Source organism: Sebastes umbrosus, chromosome 2 (assembly GCF_015220745.1).
Source record: "Sebastes umbrosus isolate fSebUmb1 chromosome 2, fSebUmb1.pri, whole genome shotgun sequence".
Taxonomy (NCBI): domain Eukaryota; kingdom Metazoa; phylum Chordata; class Actinopteri; order Perciformes; family Sebastidae; genus Sebastes; species Sebastes umbrosus.
The window spans coordinates 37,353,983-37,374,355 of record NC_051270.1 but is presented as its reverse complement, the minus strand read 5'-3'; the positions used below and the strand labels follow the sequence as shown (position 1 = coordinate 37,374,355).

The 20,373-nt window shown below is 42.4% G+C and overlaps 1 protein-coding gene across 3 annotated transcripts in view; it reads left to right on the top strand.

Moving 5' to 3' along the window:
- Nucleotides 1-20,373, top strand: part of prmt3 (protein arginine methyltransferase 3) — an 86,628-nt gene that overhangs the window by 16,185 nt on the left and 50,070 nt on the right. The gene's annotated exons all lie outside the window — the stretch shown is intronic.

Sequence of the window (20,373 nt, the reverse complement as noted above, 5' to 3'; positions counted from 1 at the left end):
CTATTGGCTGTGCTCCGGCTGGTGGGCGGTGCTTGGTATTTCCTCAGCAGATCTCAACATGCAACACTTGCTACATTGCAAGATGTTTCTGAAAACATTTGAGGAGAGAAATAGGCATTACAGTAACAGAAAATTGATTCATATTTGATCAGCTACTACTGTCACGATAATATAACTAACTTTTTTTTAATCATATTTGCTCCATTTCTACCCACTGCTTCTTTAATCACAATAGGTAAATTAATCTTTGTTTGCTTTTTGTTAATCATTTTTATTATTAAAATAAAAACAAATCTTATTTGAATAATCCCCTTGTCTTTTGTTGGCCTAGTTTGTTTTAAAGAAGAAAAATAAATCGATTTAAATCGTATCACCCAGCCCTATTTGGGAGCTGATTTTCCATCCAACAGTCTTTGAACTGTTAGAACACATACATCGATATATCTAAAATGTAGATGCTCAACTTAATCTCCGATTGGTCCTTTACCAGCCAATGGGTGTGCGAGAGTCCAAGGTGGCAGCAGCAGTGACGCATGTTTTAAACATGGCTTAAATGGGGGCTAAACTCGACCATGAGCTCCTCTGAATACCTAACCAGGAAGAGCAGTCCTCCTTCCCCTTGATGCCCATTTATCAGGGAGATTCTCTGTGGCGATACAGGCGGGACGGCCAAAGTTGAACGCACCGCTGAAGTCATCCCTAATTCATGAGCATCCCGTATCTGTCCCCCCTCCACCTCCCCCATCCATCGTGAAACCCCAGGGTCACGAGCAGGGGTCGCCAGCCAGAGCCTTCCCATCCTCTCACCGGGGAAATTGAAATTCGGCGGGTTGACGTGCCGGCGGAGCGGTGAAGGATAGGGGGCGTAATCTCCGATGACACCGGCTCACAGAGCGCTAATAAATCTAAGAATCCCCCAGTCACTTCTCATCATGGCGGCGATGGCAGACATTCCTCAAGAGTGGCCAGAACTTCAATAGCTGCCCTCCGATCTGCCTACATAAAATGGAAAAATGACAGTTGTCACAGGAGTAGACTTTCTGGCCGGTGTTAAATGGCTTTAAGACTGTATTAAACTTTAATGGCTTTGTCTCAAAGCCAGGTAGTGTCTTATTACCACCGGGAGATTCTGGAGATGTCATCGCTCGATGGAATTGTTTTTCTCTTCTTTTTTTTTTGCTTCAGTCGCCTTGTTTTATTATCATATAAATCACTTTCTTATCACAATTCTTAGTGAATCTTACACATCATTGAATTTATATGTTTTTAAAATAAATCCTAAATATTTTATAAAATGTTAATTTTCTCAATATAGCTAGTGTAGGAAGTTCTAAAATGACCTTTTATTACAAAATCTAATTTCAAATGTGTTTTACAAAAATATAATTATTTCTCTTTTGTTGTTTCTCAGAGAAACAGTTTCATGTTCCCCTCTCCTCATTCAATGTATATAGATTCTGTAATTACCTTCCTTTATAGTAGTTTTCATTGTCTGAGGGCGAAGTCCGCCATTCCCACGCTGGATTCACAGGAAACTTGCATATTAATCCAGAGTTATTGAGAGACGAAGTCTCTCCCCTTCCGGTGGATCACCATGGGACCTTATTTCGGAAAAAAAATACGAATGGTAGTCAACGGCGAGAGACATTTTTTTTTTCATCCCGTTTCAATTGCTCCATGAATCACACACATGCTGTTTGTCAATTTAAAAGATCATTTTGCAAGTTTAGATAGTCACAGTTCGTCGTGGGGTTTGTCGTAGTATCATTTAGTTTTGTGTGAAACCGCTCAGTGAACTACATCTCTCGTCTCGTACAATATACGTCACCAACACTAGCTAGCTAGCTAACTTAGCTATGTTCCACGCACAAATGAAACGTTGTCTTATCTGATGTGTTTTATCCAGCGACTCCTGGTCTTTATATCAGCCAGGAAGAGAGAGAAGGATCAGACCCGTTGCTGGTGTGAGTTCATCCCAGTAGGAAACACACAGGCATCGTAGCTTCAGAGAGAGAGACGTCACTACGTGACTTTTGGGTGTGTCGTCTTTCTAGTTACGTATTTTCACAGTCTGATACTTCAACAGTTTCACAACAAACTGAGACTTTCTGGACTTGCAAAATTATCTTTTAATTTAAATGCGTGATTCTAGGTGCAATTCAAAAAGGATAGAAGAAATATTTGTCTCTCTCCGTTGACTATCGTTCATATTTCTTCCGAAATAAAGTCCCATGGTGGTCCACCGGAGGGGACAGGACTTCACCTTTCTATTGTTTATGATCTTATCTTATTGATATCAGCCTCCCTGTTTACTGGTAACTCTCTTACAGCCGTGTCAGAGCTATATTTAGTTACTGCTAATGCAAACTGAACATTTCCTACAGCTACTAGTTAACATTAAAAGCTAAACTGGCTTTAATTCCGCAGCAGTCACAGGAAATCCAAATGTATACTGAGGTAGACAAAACATATTAGAACACGTTTTCATGCTTTAATGTAAAAAAAAAAAAAAAAAAATTCTCATACCGGCCGTTGGTTGATTGGTCATCCGAACCAAACTCTTCGGACTGTGTTCCAGGTCCGCTCTAACTAGCTTTGTTTGAGGGCGTGCCAAACTAGCTGCGAGGCAAAGATGGTTACTTGGTGACATCACCACGTAACGGAAGAAAAGGCAGGACTTCAAACGAGGCGTTTCAGGCAGTGCAGGAGCAGTGTTTCTGTTGGGGAGAGTAAATCCTGGTTTATGGTCGCCATAGTGAAGCTGGTGCGCGCGTCAGAAAATTACGTCGTCATGGCTTGAATGAGCCTTCGTGCACCTCCGAATTTTTTTAACTATGCGCCGGCTGCGCGCGCTGTGCTTTTCGGAGCATATTGAAACAAACAACGCGCTGAGCATAAACACCTCTGTGCATGCTTGTAGTGCGCGCGCCATCTACGGAGGCCCGCGCCACGGTGTCTCGCACGAGTATAAACAAAGCTTAACTTCATTTAGTGTGAACATTGCAGACCTTTTAATATGCACAAAAAAACTAAATAACAAAGGAATGGGAAAAAGCACAAAAGCGTAACAGGTCCTCTTTAATATTACAGGGAGTAATGGAACAAGAAGGAGCAGCCATCGAATGTTTGGCTGCTCTGTAAGAAGATACACCAGATAGATAGATTGTTGGCTGCCCCCAAGTTTCTAGGACCTGTAGTATTAACCGCACCTGCCATTACCACGGTAACCCCAAATCAATCCGAATTGAAATCTTAAGGATTCTAAATTTAAAGTAACTTTGATTACTCTTGTCTCCTCTCTCACTCTTGTCTTACGCTCCGTCCACACTGGGAACGTCAGGGTCGCGTGGCGGCTGCGTCGCGTGGCGGCTGCGTGATTGACACGTCGGGTATTCACACCAGCTGCGTTTCTGCTGCTGACAGCCCTTTCTTTCTACATAGAGTTTGCCTTTCCTAATGGCCACATCATTTCATTATAAATATCATTTATATTTATTTCAGACAGAGAAAGGTTAAGAAACGTATGGTAATTTGTAAATAATAGTAATAATCCACAATTAAAACCCCATACTATATTCATTCATGGAGCTCTGCAAGTCACTGCATGTTCCACAGCACTGTCCTGCACATATTTCAGAATAAAGACTCTAGTTAAGAAATGAAGGAATTCTGTTCACAGAAAAAACGCTTGGGGGCTTTTATTTTGAAATGAAAGCAGGCAGTATTGATTTAAAAACAAGTCTTTACTTTGTTTCATCTCCGTAACATTTTCTACAGATAGAGACATGTAAACTGTAGTAATGTAGCGGGTATGATGTTAATATACAGTCAATAGATCACCTTCACTGTCTGTGACATATTCTACAGATGTCTACACATCGAAACTGTAGTAATCTTGCTGGTATGATGTCAATATACTGTCAATAGATCACTTTCACTGTCTGTTGCTGCTGTGAACTGCGCGCGGCTCGCGTCCAAAATAGGCGAGACCTCGAATCTCTAGAAGAGACGCAGCTGAGATGCGCGTCTCACGTGGGCAGTGTGGCTCCTCTAACCTGTTAACATGGACGCCAAAATAAAAAATGAAAGGTAACGCAGCCACCATGCACTCTTGACGTTCCCAGTGTGGACGAGGCTTTACTCTTGACTCCTGCAATATGTATAATAAAAATATAAATATGGCAAATAATGGAAGAAAACAACATCAAACTGCTGTATCTATGTGGATCTATGTAATCAGGGTTTAACACATTGGAGGCGTGCTAATGCCTCCAACAGAGAATGTCCAAATTAGGTCAAAGCAATTGGAAGGTATGTACAGGAGGGAATTGTGTAACTAAGAATAGATTAGCATCCCACACTTTGCAGGCTTTGTATTCCTTCCTCTGGATTTTAGGAATGTAGGACTGATGAAATAAAAAGGAAAGGTATGAGGGGAAAAACAAGTTAAAACTGAGAACCTTCCGCACAGCCACACTGTAGTTAGTCTAGGTAGAAAGTATATTATAACAGTCTGGTGAGTTTGTTGTCACTGAACAGTGTAATTAATCTGAAATTTGTAGAATGAATGGTTCAACAAATCTCGGTGGATGAAGAGAGAGAGCCGTGGGCTTACTGTGGCAAAGAAAAGCATCACTCCTTTGAAGAAAAGCAAAACAAAAAGTACATTCATCTATCTTCACATGTGTTGTGATTGAAAGTGTTGTTCTCTGGCCTGGAAAGTAGTCTATATTGAGTAGAAGGAATTCAGTGAAAAATGCTTGGGACTTTGAAAAGGCATTAATTCCAGAGAGACTGTGGACAAATGCAGTACATAAATTAAAAAACAGAAAATTACTGAAGAACAGAATGACAGCTTGTTGCTAATGCTTTAAAGTGTTTGCATTAGGGATGTTCACAATTAATTGACCAACATCACTTCATAGTGCTACTAGTGGTCAAAAACACAGGGTTCCTTTAAAGCTGCAGTAGTCAGTATATTTTTGGCATAATTGGGCAAAAATTCCATAATAACCTTTCAGCATATTGTAATTCAAGTGTTCTGAGAGATAACTAGACTTCTGCACCTCCTCATGGCTCTGTTTTCAGGCTTTAGAAAATGTAGCCCGTGACGGGAGCCTTTGACCAATCATAGGTCATTTCAGAGAGAGAGAGCGTTCCTATTGGCTGTGCTCCGGCTGGTGGGCGGACATGGCTCAACATGGCCGCGTCACAAACGTTCTCATTTTACAGCTAAAACGTGCACTACAAGATTATTCTGAAAACATTTGAGGAGAGAAATAGGCATTACAGTAACATAATATTGATTCATATTTGATCAGCGCTGCCTAGTTTGACCGTTTCATCGGAGTTCACGAGTGATTGACAGCCGGCTCATAGACAGCAGCTGGACGGCAGACTCCAGATCGACTCTGATTGGTTGTTTTCCTCCGGTCTGTGAAATCTTGCAGATGCCATTAGGAGCACCGGAGGACAGAGAGGCACATGATATTTTTCAGATTACTTGTCTCATGCACACACACCAAAATTTTATCTGGGATACTGGGTTGAAATTTAACCCCCATCTTTGCAGATGCTGTTTTACACCCTCACATTGCAGTAGATGATTTATATTATTATGTAAGTATAGTATAGTATGTAAATATTGACGTCTATAACACTCACATTTTCAGTGGTGCTTTATAATTGACCATCAGATTATAAAAATATGAAATGATGATGAAAAAAAAGAGTTGAGTATTACTTTAAAGGAACAGTGTCTAAGATTTGGTGGCATCTAGTGGTGTGGTTGCAGATTGTTGAGTATCCCTCCGGTCACTCCTCCCCTTCCAAGACTGTGGTAACGTGAGCCGCAGAGTGCAAAACCATGGTAATGCCGTTCACCTCACTCAGAGGCCATCCTTACCATGATAACACTACTTTTGGAGCAACGGAAGTCAGGCGGCGGCTGGCGGTACCACGGTTTTGCACTCTGCGGCTCATGTTACCACAGTTTCACAAGCATGTCGGAGAATTCTAGAGCCAGTGTTTGGTTTGTCCGTTATCAGCTACTGTAGAAATATGGCAGAGCAAAATGGCAGACTATGTGGAGACAAGCCCCCAGGAAGAGCGCCGGTCGTTTATGCCAATTTTCGTAGTGGCTAACCGGCTGTACTACAACTTCTGTGTCCGTCATGTGATGGACCCAAAATTGCTTTTTCCCATAGACTTACATTGGGAAAGACAGGTCTGTAACTCAGAGGATAATTTTTTTTGAGGTGAATCAACTTCCTAATATGAACACTCTAATAGTCCTTATTTAAATCGTTAGGTCCTAAAAGTTGTAAAACGCACTAATAGCTGAATCCAGAGTTATTTCCCTTCCTCCGTTCGTGTGAATGAGACCAGGCCGAGGCTGGAGCGAGGGCTGGGAGGCGGCTACTGCGCCTGCTCTGTGGACCCAATGGATGCGGAAGATCTGAACAACTCTCATAGGAATGAACGGGAGCCTGCCTACAACGCCAGTTCTTTTAATACATCCATGCGTGAAGAGGACCAGCTACCTATGTCGATATGAACGGCTCATTCTAAGCTAACGAAAACGCAACTATTCTTAATTTCAGGTGATTATACACTAATGAAAACATAGTTATGAATACTATATTCCATTTCTGCTAATAGATCCCCAGAAATGTTGCACACTATTCTTTTAACTGTCCATATACCAGCAAATTGTAGCTTTATAGAGATAACCTTGCAAGTTTTATCATGAATTAATAAGTTACCTGACAATTAAGGCTGTTTATGGAAGAGAAACGAAGGATTAAATCACTGAAGTCCAGCTGTCAGAGTTGTTGGAGCGAGCAGACAGACGGTGGTTACAGGGCTAATAGACAGAGATGGGTGATGAATGTGGTGTATCTGTGGTGGTGGTGGTGGTGGTGGATGAAAAGGGGGCAAATGTGTGTCTGTCTGCTGTGGCAGTGTTTGAGAGACTGCCTTTAGCAGCACCGCTGTCATTTCATAACTCACGACATTGATCGGTTCTCTTTCTCAGCACGCCGAAAAACAAACAGTGCAGAGCAGATAAGAGAGTGGGGGGGGCTGACGGGGAGGAGGAGACCCGAGTCCCCCCAAAGACTAAATAAAGATTGTCACTCCGAGATCAATCACAGCTGATGGGCCTGCTAGCATGATAGTGTTTAATGGCACGGACGCACGAATACGGACACGAGAGGAGACTGTCAGAGGAGAGTTGGCTTTAACAAACTTTTGTTACATAATACTGGAGTTAAGAACTGAAGCAGGCAGAATGTTTTTGGCACCATTGGGCCGAGATTCCATAATAACCTTTCAGCATATTGTAATTCAAGTGTTCTGAGAGAAAACTAGACTTCTGTACCTCCTCATGGCTCTGTTTTCAGGCTTTAGAAAATCACAATCAATGTGACTTTGACCAATCACAGGTCATTTCAGAAAGAGAGCGTTCCTATTGGCTGTGCGCCGGCTGGTAGGCGGTGCTTGGTATTTCTTCAACTGTTCTCAACATGGCTGCCAGGTCACAAACTTTCTCATTTTACAGCGAAACAGTACACTAAAAGATGTCTCTGAAAACATTTGAGGAGAGAAATAGGCATTAACGGCAGCTGGACGGCAGACTCCAGATCAGCTATGATTGGTTGTTTTCCTCCGGTCTGTGAAATCTTGCAGATGCCATTAGGAGCACCGGAGGACACAGAGGAACATGTTTTTTTTTCAGATTACCTGTCTCATGCTTTTCAGATTACCTGTCTCATTGATCGTTTTATAAAAATAACTTTTTTTAATCATATTTCTACCCACTGCTGCTTTAAGTGTCTGAAGTTTATTCAAGTTCCTCCGACTACCAGTTCCTTTCTTTTCACAAGTTCAACAATCATTTTGGGAGAAATCACAAAATGGTTAAATGCAGCCAGAAAGGCATGCTGTGTTTTGAGTAAGGTTGGTCTCTCATGTCATCTGATCAGTCTTGAAATCAAGTTAACTAGTGCAGTGCACGTTCAGAGCGTGTGCCCGTCCGGAACAGGCCGATTACCTGGCCCCCAGAAGTTCCGCTTGCAGTGTTGTTGAAGACCGCGGTATGCCTGCTTGCACCCGCCAAGTGTGAAGTTGATTGGATGAACGGTTCTCGAGATATACGAAGGACAATCATACATACATACATACACAGACAGTATATAGTTGAATGATGCTGCTACAGTGCCACCTATAGGCCAAATGGCACCAAATTTGTCATGGTCACTCAGACATCATATCTATACCAAATGTGTTGTTCGGGTGTTTGGGTTCATGGCAGTAAGTCAGACTCGGTGGGGGTTGGCTTCCGCCAGGCCTGCGCTTTTTCATCAATCCTGTTCGTGATATTCATGGACAGGATATTGAGGCGTAGTCGGGGGGAGGAGGGTTTACAGTTCGGTGTGCTGAGGATGTCATCGCTGCTTTTTGCAGATGATGTGGTCCTGTAGGCATCATCGGTCTGTGACCTCCAGCACTCACTGGATCGGTTCGCAGCCAAGTGTGAAGCGGCTGGGATGAGGATCAGCACCGCTAAATCTGAGGCCATGGTTCTCAGCAGGAAACCGATGGATTGCCTACTACGGGTAGGGAATGACACCTTACCCCAAGTGAAGGAGTTCAAGTACCTCGTGGTCTTGTACACGAGTGAGGGGACAATGGAACGTGAGATTGGCCGAAGAATCGGACCAGCGGGGGCGGTATTTCATTCGCTTTACTGCACCGTTGTGACGAAAACAGAGCTGAGCCAGAAGGCAAAGCTCTCGATCTAACAGTCAATCTCCGTTCCTATTCTCACCTATGGTCATGAGGGCTGGGTCATGACCGAAAGAACTAGATCGCGGGTACAGGCGGCCGAAATGGGTTTTCTCAGGAGGGTGGCTGGCGTCTCCTTTAGAGATAGGGTGAGAAGTTCAGTCATCCGGGAGGGACTCGGAGTAGATCCGCTGCTCCTTTGCGTTGAAAGGAGCCAGTTGAGGTGGTACGGACATCTAGTAAGGATGCCTCCCAAGGGAGGTGTTCCAGGCACGACTAGCTGGAAGGGAAGTTTGGGGTCCCCTGCTGTAGCTGTTGCCCCCGCGACCCGATCCCGGATATGCGGTTGAAGATGATGTGATGTGATGATGATTTCCACCAAATGTGGTCACAATAGCTCAAAGTGTTCAGGAGATATGATATTCTTTTTGTAACATAAGCCCTGCCCACAGGATTTGAGCTAACTTTAAGGGCCAGCTATAGCAAAACTGTATGGAACATGGTGACAGCAAAAAAATCAGATTTGGACACAATTCAAATGGTGGAAAATAAATCTGGATGCAAATGGGCGTGGCTTATATAGATAGATTTGTCTGGACCCCCAAAATCCAGGAAAAAATTATTTTGTTTCTGAGAGTTAAGGTTCTTAATTACAGGCTGAAAGGTAAAGTTCATTGTTATAGCGTCACCATCTGGGCAAATTACACCACATTTGACACTGCACTCTATCGGGTCCCCAGCAATACACCCACCTAGAGTGAAGTCAATCAGATGAACAGTTCTCAAGATATGCGAAGGACATACAGAAAGAAAGACAGACAGAGATTCCTCACTTTATAGTTATAGATATATTTTGCATAAGAAGACATTTTGAATCACAAACTGCCCAAAATAACTTTAATTATCTTCATTACTTTGAACACTAACTGATGATACAGAAAACTCTGATAGAAACTAAGCGTTGACTTTTCCTTGAAGAAATAATGTAGTCTTGCTGTGGATGCTGAACCTGCATCATGTACCGGCGTCTTGGTAACAGTTTGTGTATGGAGGCGAAGGCCAGTGTCCCTGAGCTTATTGAAGTAGGCTTGTGTGGTAACTCACCTTGGAGAAACTCTCCCAGAATGTCAAATTGGTCTTCAGTTTCATTAAAATGTGAAAGGAACCCTGAACAAGGAAAGTGTCAAAGAGCTCAGTTGAACTTCTCTGCTGTGGAGACGTTTTTTTTATGCCCACATCTCTAATATTTTACCCTGAGGTGAACATAGTTTGACTACAAAACAAGTATCACCTGCATACACGCACATACACACACACAACACACACACACAAATAAATACAAGTCCGAGTCATTGTGTGCGGTAGAGGGGTGAAGTCAAATTAATGGCAGCCCTTCCTCTTTAGCCTCATTATCAGTGCTGGAAGACTCACCTGCCCAAGAAGAGAGTGGTAGTCATCAGTCATCCTGTCCCTCAGTCTGCCTGACTGTCTCAGACACACACACACACACACACACACACACACACAAACACCTAGAAGAACATCGTCCGGTTAGGTGAAACATGGCAGCATTATTCTAAATTTTAGTAAATAAAAACACAAGAAAAAGGTTAAAGTACAGAGTCTTTGCTTTACACCTCGTATTGATAAAATCCAAACTTTACCTGGGTAACATGCACAGACATTTCGAGGGGCTGTTCCTTTAACCTGAAAAGGGTTTGCATTCTGGCGATGATTTTTATCCCTGGAAAAGGCACCAATTTATGCATGAAAAGTATAAAATAAAAACATTTTACTTTCCAAAAGTATACTACTAGCCTTTCTGACCAAAAAACGACTTCTTTTAAAGGCAGGGTTGACGATGTTCTCCAGTCTCCACTGTTTGTTATATTGGTTAAAATGGTCTTAACACCCCGACAGCGATCCATTACTGCTGAGCTCTGAAAAAGGACCGGAAAAGACTCGTCATCTGTAGCTTTGGTAATCCTGTAAAAACGTCTACCAATCACTGCCTCGCGGTCCACTTGGAAAGAACCAATCAGATACCTCCCTGCCTCCCTGCCCGTACTTCTTTCATAATAACATATGTGACTGCACAATTTCTCTTATTCCGACTGACTGTCAGTAGTGCAAGTATCAACGACAGACACAATCCTCCTGCCGAGGATTTTGCCCACTGAGACTTTGGTTAACTATTTTCATTATAAAAGATAAGGAACATTTCAAATACTTCTGTTTTATATTGTACAAAGACAGAATAAACACTTTCTCAAAATGCAACAGGACACAGTAGGCTATAAAACTGAAAAGCATCTCTTATGTTATGAAATTGAAAATTGTATCCCGTTCTGCTTTTACGTCTAGAGGCTGCTTGAAAGCAGCGAGGACGAGTAGTCCTGCTCCGGTTTGTTTTTTCCTCGTCCCGGTGATCGGCACATCTGGGATACCGACGATTTGAACGCGTGTTATGCATGTTGGATGCGTTTCCATTCACATCCCCTACAACGGTGAAACAACGCCAACACACCGTCCTCATCTTATACGACTTTCTCTCCATTGCTGAATGGTAACGCGCAAGCGGGTCTTCCAGCTCCGGCGGGGGGGGGCAACTCATCAAAGAGGGCAAATGGGCTATTGCTCGGGCAACTTTAGCCCAGTTTTGTGCACATCCATGCTGGCATTATCAAGTTTTTTTAAACCCAGTCTTTCATCAGTCATCCAACTCATCACATAGGCTTGTATTTTCATAAATGTGTCATTTCACGATAAGTCAGAGAGACACGTTTCCTGTCAGTACACCGGTATGCAACTTTATTTTTCCCCCTTCACGCCAAGTGAAGCATAGGCATATATAGCCATATAGACAGCCATTTACTACGAGCAGGGTGGTATATAAATAGCCACAATGCAATTTAACACAATAATATCTACTGTATGCGATGTTGCATTTCACTCATCTGGTCAAAACATCCGCAGGAGAGGAGTGACTGCTCTCTGGTTTGAATAACAATGCTACATGCAGAACATGAACCTGACGTCCTGAAATATCCCTCAAACAGACATTCCCATAAACCCAAACCCATAATCCTGCACCGCTCAGTTGACATTGTTTTTGTGGAGAGAAATGGTCTCCGTGTTCCCTAGAAATGATTAATTTAATAACAGCTCGTGAATGCTTGGACAAGTACACAGCCGAATACAAGTACATTAAGATTTTTATAGTGTATATGTCAGTTCACAGCTATAACTTTTTATTTCACAAAGGCACACAAAGGCAGGCATTGTTTTATTTTTATGCTGCTGACTTTGACCTTAAAACAAAAATTGAGTTTTCATATTAAGGTGCCTTTCCCAAAACCGAAACAGTAAATCCATGCATCGAGAAATGATGCATGCTTGTATGCAACATCAGATTATCTGGTCTTGATACAATCTACTGCTGACATGATGGAGTTTTACAGCCCGTAAAACCCACAGACTGTATAGAAGAAGTGGACATAGTCACCGTAATGTCATTCATTGGTTTGTGGACTATCGTTTTGAAGCCTTGAGTTCGGCATTTTGGCCGTCGCCATCTTGTTTTTTGCAACCAGAAGTGACACGAGGGGGTGGAGCTAAGTACAACCGAACGCTGAATAAGACATTTTTAGGCGACCAATATGTTACAATATCTTTTCATGAACTTCAAACCCTCTGTGAAAGGGCTAAAGTTGTGAGGAGAAAACATAGACATCGCCCAGACCGGACATCGCCCAGACCGGACAACGCCGTGGTAGCGACCTGTCAATCACAAGGTAGCCACGCCCTAAAGCATACCCTGCTTTATGGTCTATTTGATTCTAAATGGGACCATAATTTACTAAATGAACATTGAAGAAGACTTGAAACTAGCGATAGAGACCATAAACTCATGTTTACAATGTTTACTGAGGTAATAAATCAAGTGAGAAATAGGCTCATTTTCTCATAGACTTCTATACAATCAGACTTCTTTTTGCAAACAGAGGAGTCGCCCCCTGCTGGATATCAGAAAGAATGCACGTTTAAGGCACTTCAGCACTGGCTTCACTTTTCAGACCCAGAGATGGGCAGCAAGATAGATATGTTGTGCTCTCTTTATTCACTTATTTGTTCATTAGTATTTAGATAAAGACTTTATTGAATAGAAAACTAGAATTGCACTCGGAGTGCGCAGACCTCCGCCAACGCGGGACATTAAAAACAGATCGGTTACGTGAGGAGGTCGTCTTATTATTAACACAGTGTGTTTCCATGTAACGTATCGGTGGATGCCCCTCTCATTCAGCAGCCTTGTTACGTCTGTATAACGTTACACTACGTTGTCTCTCATCCCGTCATCTACCGCTTTTTTCTTTCTTACCGCGGACGGCCAGCAGCTCCCGCACACACATCCACACACGTATCTCTCTGCCCTGGGAAAGAGGCGGGGTCATGCGTAATCAACGCGTCATCAGTTACACTACGCAATGTTTGCTTAATGTTCTGGCTGATCGGAATCCTTAAACAAAATTCCTGAATCCGGATCATGATCCGGATTGCCACCAAAATCTAATGGATTGTTTATTGTGCCACACCCCAACCCTCCAAAATATTTCATTCAAATCCATCACAGACTTTTGGAGTAATCCTGATAACGGACAAACCAACAAACAAACAAACCAACGCCGGTGAAAACATAATAATCTCAGATCTTTGAACAGCTGCTAAACTTAGAGGTCTTATTGATAACATTGTTAACATTCAGCCACTAGATGTCGCATTCTCCCTCGACCGTTCCATTGAATTCACTTCACAACTAGTCGTTGTCAGGCTCTTACCGTCAGTCTCAGCCATTTATCAGTTTTTCCACGCTAACTGACGACCCAGAGATACCACATGATACCAACTTTGTTATATTATTGGCTCACAAGCCTTGTTAGAAGTGGGAACCAAATACATAGCTTCCACAGAGATAAACAAAACATTCATTTTGAACCCCGCAGTTTGAATTTTTTAAATGATTAATTTACAATCACAACATTTTTTTCAGGAAAAGCCATTCTTTTTATTCATCACCTTTCAAAAAGAAAGGTGAAAAACAAATATTTGTCCACATAAAAAAACCTTTAAATAGTAACGTCACCGTATTTCACTGACCTCTCTGGTTGAAGTCTGCACATTGATGCAAAGACCGCTGAGCTGCACAGCTAATCGGGAAATTTGGTGGCATGAAATTGGACAAAATATAACAATAATGGATACATGCATATCTTAGTGAAAATGTGCCATTTTCCTTCTAATCTTTTGTGTCTTCAAAATCATTTCCATACTTGATTGAAATGTTTTACCGGCCATGGAAATTATCGTACAATCTTCTGAAAGCACACGATGTTCTTATCATTGATTTCAGAAGAGCCGCGGCTTCTAATAACCTTGTAGCTATACTGCAAATTACTTTGCTGCTACACTATCTTTCCCCTCTATCTCTCATTTGCATGCCTTTAAATGGAAATTAGGCTGTTATTGGAACCTGCACAATGTACACTCGCTCAGCGTTAATGCACCGAAATCTATTACTCGGATGTGTGTGTGATATGTTTATGCTAATTTGGCGTCACCTGACCGTAGACTACTATAGAAGAGGCTTGTTTGACGAAGAGGCGCTGCCTTCTGTGTTCAGTCAAGCGTGGAAGTAGTCGCAGAAAACACACACATTCATGCGTGCGCGCCGTCTCCTTTATTTTGCCTCGGCCCCTCCTGGGACTGGAAGTGATGATGATCTGCAGTAATTGAGGAAGACGTATGTTGAATGCAGTAGGAGAGAGGAGGTACTGGAGGGCGGAGGAAAGTGTAAACTGCTGATGCAGATTTTGTACCAAAACGCCTCTTGGTACCTATAATTGACAGCCACTCCGTCTCCTATGGGTTGATGGACACGGAAATCTGTAAATTGTAGCACGCTAAACCTTTTTTCAACCCTCTGCCTGCAGCAACTAAAGACAGAAAGACATTGCAGGAGTAATTATAAAAGTTGCCACTGTAGAGTTTATAAAGAAAACTCAAACTTCAGAGCGTTTCTGTGAAGTTAAGGGTAGTGACAACTACAAAATTCTACACATAAGTAACACAGCTGTAAAAGTGTATTTGCCGTTTTTCTTTTTGTGTGTGTGTGTGTGTGTGTGGTAGCCCACTCAGGGGAATGTGTTTTATATGCTAATTCGGTTAATGTGTATAAGCTGCTCCAGCCCATTCTCATTAGGTTTTCATTAGTCTCTTTTATGGAAATGCACAGTGACTATACTGCAGAGCATCGCCTGCACCAGCCGGGCTGCCTGACAGTAAAGCTGAGCCGCTTCCTCACACTAAAGCCTCGTTTCCACACACAGCTCTGTGAACGTATGCAAGTCAACCGGAAGTCCATTCTTTCCAACGGGAACCTCCGCGATCTCTCGATGTGTTCGCGAAACTCCTCCTTCAGTTTGCTTCTTTTTATTTTCAGTTTGGTATTTGCCTAGAGTGTGTTGAAAAATTTGAACTTTTGCGGCATATTTCGGACGGACCATGTGCACTCTGTGTGTCACAGGAAGTTAGCATTTTATGCACAGGAAGTTAGTTTAGTTTTAGTTCATTACTTTATTTGACAGCGACGGGTCATATTGATAACATTTCGGAAAATATGCCAGTCAGCCAGAGAGCCTGACTTTCATCTGTAGTCCCCCCCCGGATACGTGCCAACCCTGACAAATTAAAAATAGGGAAGATTTCAAAACCCAAGCAGGAGGTCTGAGGGTGTTCTCCCCCAGAAAAAAATAAGGTTTCAGAGACTTTGTTTCCTGCATTCTGGTGACTTTAAAGGAATACAAATAACAAAATAATAAGTACGCTGCGACAGTATTTTTATGTTAAACTTTTAATTTGACCTTTAATTCTCGGGAAAAGAAGCTGAATAATTCTCCCCTCTGGTGTGAACTTGTGTAAATCTGTGGCATAAACTAATATTCATCAGTTTTTATTAATTTTTTGCCCCTTGCTTGAGTATTTCTTTCATTTAGCTCTTTCCATTTCTCTCTCCGTCTCTCACTCACCGAAGGCCCTTTCAGACACGATGCGTCAACGACACCACTGCACTCTGTACCCCGTTGTTTCCAGTGGCTTTGCGTTGCGCCACGACGGCTTTTCGCTACGAAAAGCCCCACTTTAGGCGCTGCACGCTGTGATGTGCGCTGAACCCAGCAGCGAGCGCAGCTCAAACGTGAGCTTAAGCAGCCCTGTGTTGCGAGCATAGACTGCTCTCTTCTGCCAGGAATCAACATTTGGTGTAGCTGTATTGTCGTCCGGGTGGAAACAGTAGGGATTATACTGTACACGCTGTACAGCGCCAGTAATGGGTTAAGATAACGATAAGGAAAAAAGGGTTTGAAAATGTACCATAAATTGGGAGAAATATGGGAGAATTATGACCCCTGGAGGAAACCGGGAGAGGGCAATGAAAAACAGGAGTCTCCCGGGAAAATCGGGAGTGTCGGCAAGTATGAGTCCCCGGGCTGGCAATAGTTAAAACACAGACGGAATAAAAAAACATAGAAAATACTATCAACGATAAAAGCAATGAAAAATGAAATATGCAGATACGAACAGAGCCTTCACTACTTAGACACAAGCATTTTATGCTAACTTCCTGTGGAATTAGCAAATGAATAACTGACTGATAAATGAATACAGCTCTATTTATAAATAGTTTCAAAGTGAAAAGTTCGATGTCATATTAATCTAGCATTGGGGGGTTTCTAGCTAGCTGTGTAACATAGAGTGCATGTATAGTGGTTCATATGTCTTTTAAAAAAATATTTCACAAAAAACAGACAATTACCTTCTCTCCCATTTCTGCGGTGGCGTTTCTATCCATCCGTAAAGAAATGCATTTCCTTGCGCATTCCATAAACAATAAAGAATTACGGACACAAAATAAAAATAAAAAATGTGGAAATGAGGCGTAAAGCCAAAATACTTTCCGTGTCTGCGAGTACGTGAGGGTCTGACGTCCGCGTACCACCAATTGTGGTTGGTGTTGTGGCTGCGCACAGACTTGCTACAAGTGGTATCGTAGCCATGTACTGCGCATGTGTGGAACGCGTCCTCCAAGCAGACAACACACAGAACACAGAACAAACACACAGAACTACTACACCTGCGTGGCGTCCGCAGCTGTCTGTGTACGCACATGTTTGGGAGTATAATCAAGGCCCGTCTGTCACTGAGCCCGTAGGCAGACGGATCGATTGGAGGAAATGGTATCAAAAAAGTTAATCTGCTGTTGAGATTTAATCTTGTTTTTTTTTTAACACAAATGAATAAAGATTCTGTGAAAGTGAGATAAAGGAGAGAGTTGGGCAGCGGAAATCTTTGTTCTTCTTGTTGCAGTTTTTACCTGAAAGTTTTCTACAACTCTTTTGATTTACTGGTATTGATCAGCCAACATGTCGACAGCAGATACCGAAAGATCATTTTGTGATACAGATCAGTAAAATAGCGTAGACCTTAACCCTTAAAGGAAATACTTCAATAATTTATTAATTTTTTTTTTTTTTTTTTACTGAGAGATTTGAAGATCAATATCAATTTAATATGTGTGTGTTCAATACAGAGGTATTCATGACCTAGAGAATAAACTGGAGGCAGGAGGAAACCGCTAGCGTTGCTTGCTTTCCAACAAATTCAAATGTATTGTACATATTTAATGTGTATTTGAAATGTGTACAAATATGAAATATTGTGGTTTTAATGAGTGGATAGTTTGCACCTTGGAGCTGTTGACCAACAAACAACATTTGGGTCCAGTGACTGTACAAGCCTCTCAGAAGTTCTGTGCTTGTGGTGCTGTTGCTGATATGTCGACGATACACCTATCTCCTGATTCCATACTTTCACGATACTCAGGTGCCGATTCGATATGTATTGCGATTTTTAAGTATTGCGATTTGATATTACGATTTATTGCGATTTTTGTTACCTTTTTTTTAACACAGTTCAATCATAAACTTTTAAGGACATTTACTTTGGAAAAATATCAAAATGAATACAGTAAGAATGTTTGATTTTCAGCATGTATGTAGTCAGAGATGTCCTGAAGTCAAATATATCAGTCATTGTCAGGACGTATTTATTCTTTTTTTTTTTTCAGCAACCCAAAAATCAAAGAATATGACATTTTCTTTTAATTTATAGGGGACATGTATGTACAGTATTTTGTATATACAGTTCCTTTTGTTAACACTTTATTCTGAAAACCAGACGTAGTCGCACGTGTATTCTTCCTCAAACTTCGCCAAGTCTATCAGGAGCCCTGGCGGTGTCCTCGTTTAGGATGCAACTCCAAAACGTGGACTAAAAATAACTTTTATCACAAACTTCACCGGTCAGACTAGAAAAGATGTGAAAGGATGACTCATCTTCGTACCTGCATCTTGCCCTGCAGCATTTTGCCGAATGTGTAGTAATGGTGGGAATTATTTTAAAACTTGAACTTTTAATTAAAAACGCTGAGGCACCGTTGGTCTGAGTCTGATGAAACTGTGAGGGATATTACATTTGAGCGCTGTGTTCTCGTAATTAAAATATCAGCACTGACTGGCCTGAAGGATGCCTCTGTGTCATGAAGAGTTCAACTTTACAACACCGTCCTCCTCATACCGGACTGATCTTCTATACTGACACGGCCCGAAACTGCTACATCATCCGGTTTTGATTGAACTTTTAGTGACGACACATGGTATATGATCACCTGCATCATTCAGGACTGACGACACATTCACCCAGAGGTTGAAGTATTCTGACGAAAATCTAATCCTACTCAAACCTTTGCTTCAGTTCCAGCCCTCCTCACATCCCATTCTAATGGCACAGTGTGTTTCTGTGTTTTTGGTGATTAACATTGCAGATGTATAAATTAGGGGGTGTGGTACATGCTGCTGGGAGGACGTGGAAGCCAGCAGGAGGGGACAGTAATCCTGGAGCATTGTTGACAATAAAAGTAAGGTGTGACTCCGCTTTCGGGCATCTCTTTCTCTCTCTCTCATATCCTCTTCCCTTCAAGAGAGGCAGTGTCCCGTGAAATTGGGATCTAAATTACGAGGCTGGTGTTCTCTGTGTGAGGGTTTTTAAAAACGACCCGCTCGGCTGCTAAGGACATCGACTGGACCACGACAGTCAGCAGCAGCAGACTCGACTTTGGTCCGAGACCGGTCCGCTGTCGATAAACGCAGAGAACGTTTCCCCTTATCGTCTCGCGGAGGATGAGTCGGTTATATCGGCTTCATCGCTGTCATCATTATCAGCTCGGGGCCCACGACAGAGATGGTGACGATGTTGGGAGTTAGTTATAAATCAGGGCTGTTTCCCCTGTTTGTCTGCCGCTCGCTCTCCTCTCCGTTCTCCAATAAAAGGTTGTCTTTATTTGAATAATAAGGCTCTTATCTCAGTGAATTACTATTCTGCTGGCCACTGCATCCTCTCTACATCACTCTGTCTCTCGCTCCTCCTCTCTCCTCCTCCTCTACTTTGTCTTCATCATACAACCCCCCCCAAACGTCCCCTCATTCAGTCTTTATCTTTTGTCCCGGCCCTCACCTCTCCTTGTCCCTCTTTCCCCCTCCACCGAAGAGAAAGTAGAGATATTGGCCATTTTGGTTTCTTATTTTGTTTTCACACTTATTGGTCTTCATTTAAACGATTGTGTCGCCGTAGAGCTGCTTCCATCTTGCTCGGATGGGTCCAGCGCTCCAACATAGTGGTAGTGAGCCATTTCCCAAGTTGTAATTGACATTTTTTTCAGCACTTTTATGAGTCATGCCCTGATAAAGGCCAGTCTATTGGCAAAACACTCTCCCGTGTATTATTGTTCCACTACGCGCAATGCTTTTTGACCCCTTAAAACTCCAACGGCCTGTCGGTGGGCCTGGCCGCTATTTGTGTTTTGTGTTTTGTGTCCCGTGTTCACAACTTTCAGTGTCACTATCACTGTACAAACGTAGTCGTTTTAAGCCCAACCATGTTGTTTTTTCCTAAACCTAAAAAAAGTGTTTTTGTTTAAAGCTGCAGTAGTCAGTATATTTTTGGCATCATTGGGCAAAAATTCCATAACAACCTTTCAGCAGATTGTAATTCAAGTGTTCTGAGAGATAACTAGGCTTCTGCTCCTCCTCATGGCTCTGTTTTCAGGCTTTAGAAAATCTAGCCCATGACGAGAGACTTTGACCAATCACAGGTCATTTCAGAGAGAGAGCGTTCCTATTGGCTGTGCTCCGTTCATGTGACCGGAACTTGGCGTTCCTTCAACAGATCTCAACATGGCTGCCGGGTCACAAACTTTCTAATTTTACGGCTATACCGTGCACTACAAGATGATTCTGAAAACCCTTGAGGAGAGAAATAGGCATTAACGTAACAGAATATTGATTCATATTTGATCAGCGCTGCCTAGTCTGACCGTTTGGTCGGAGTTCAGAGTGATTGACAGCCGGCTCTCATAGACAGCAGATGGACAGCAGACCTCAGATCAGCTCTTACTGCTTGTTTTCCTCTGGTCTG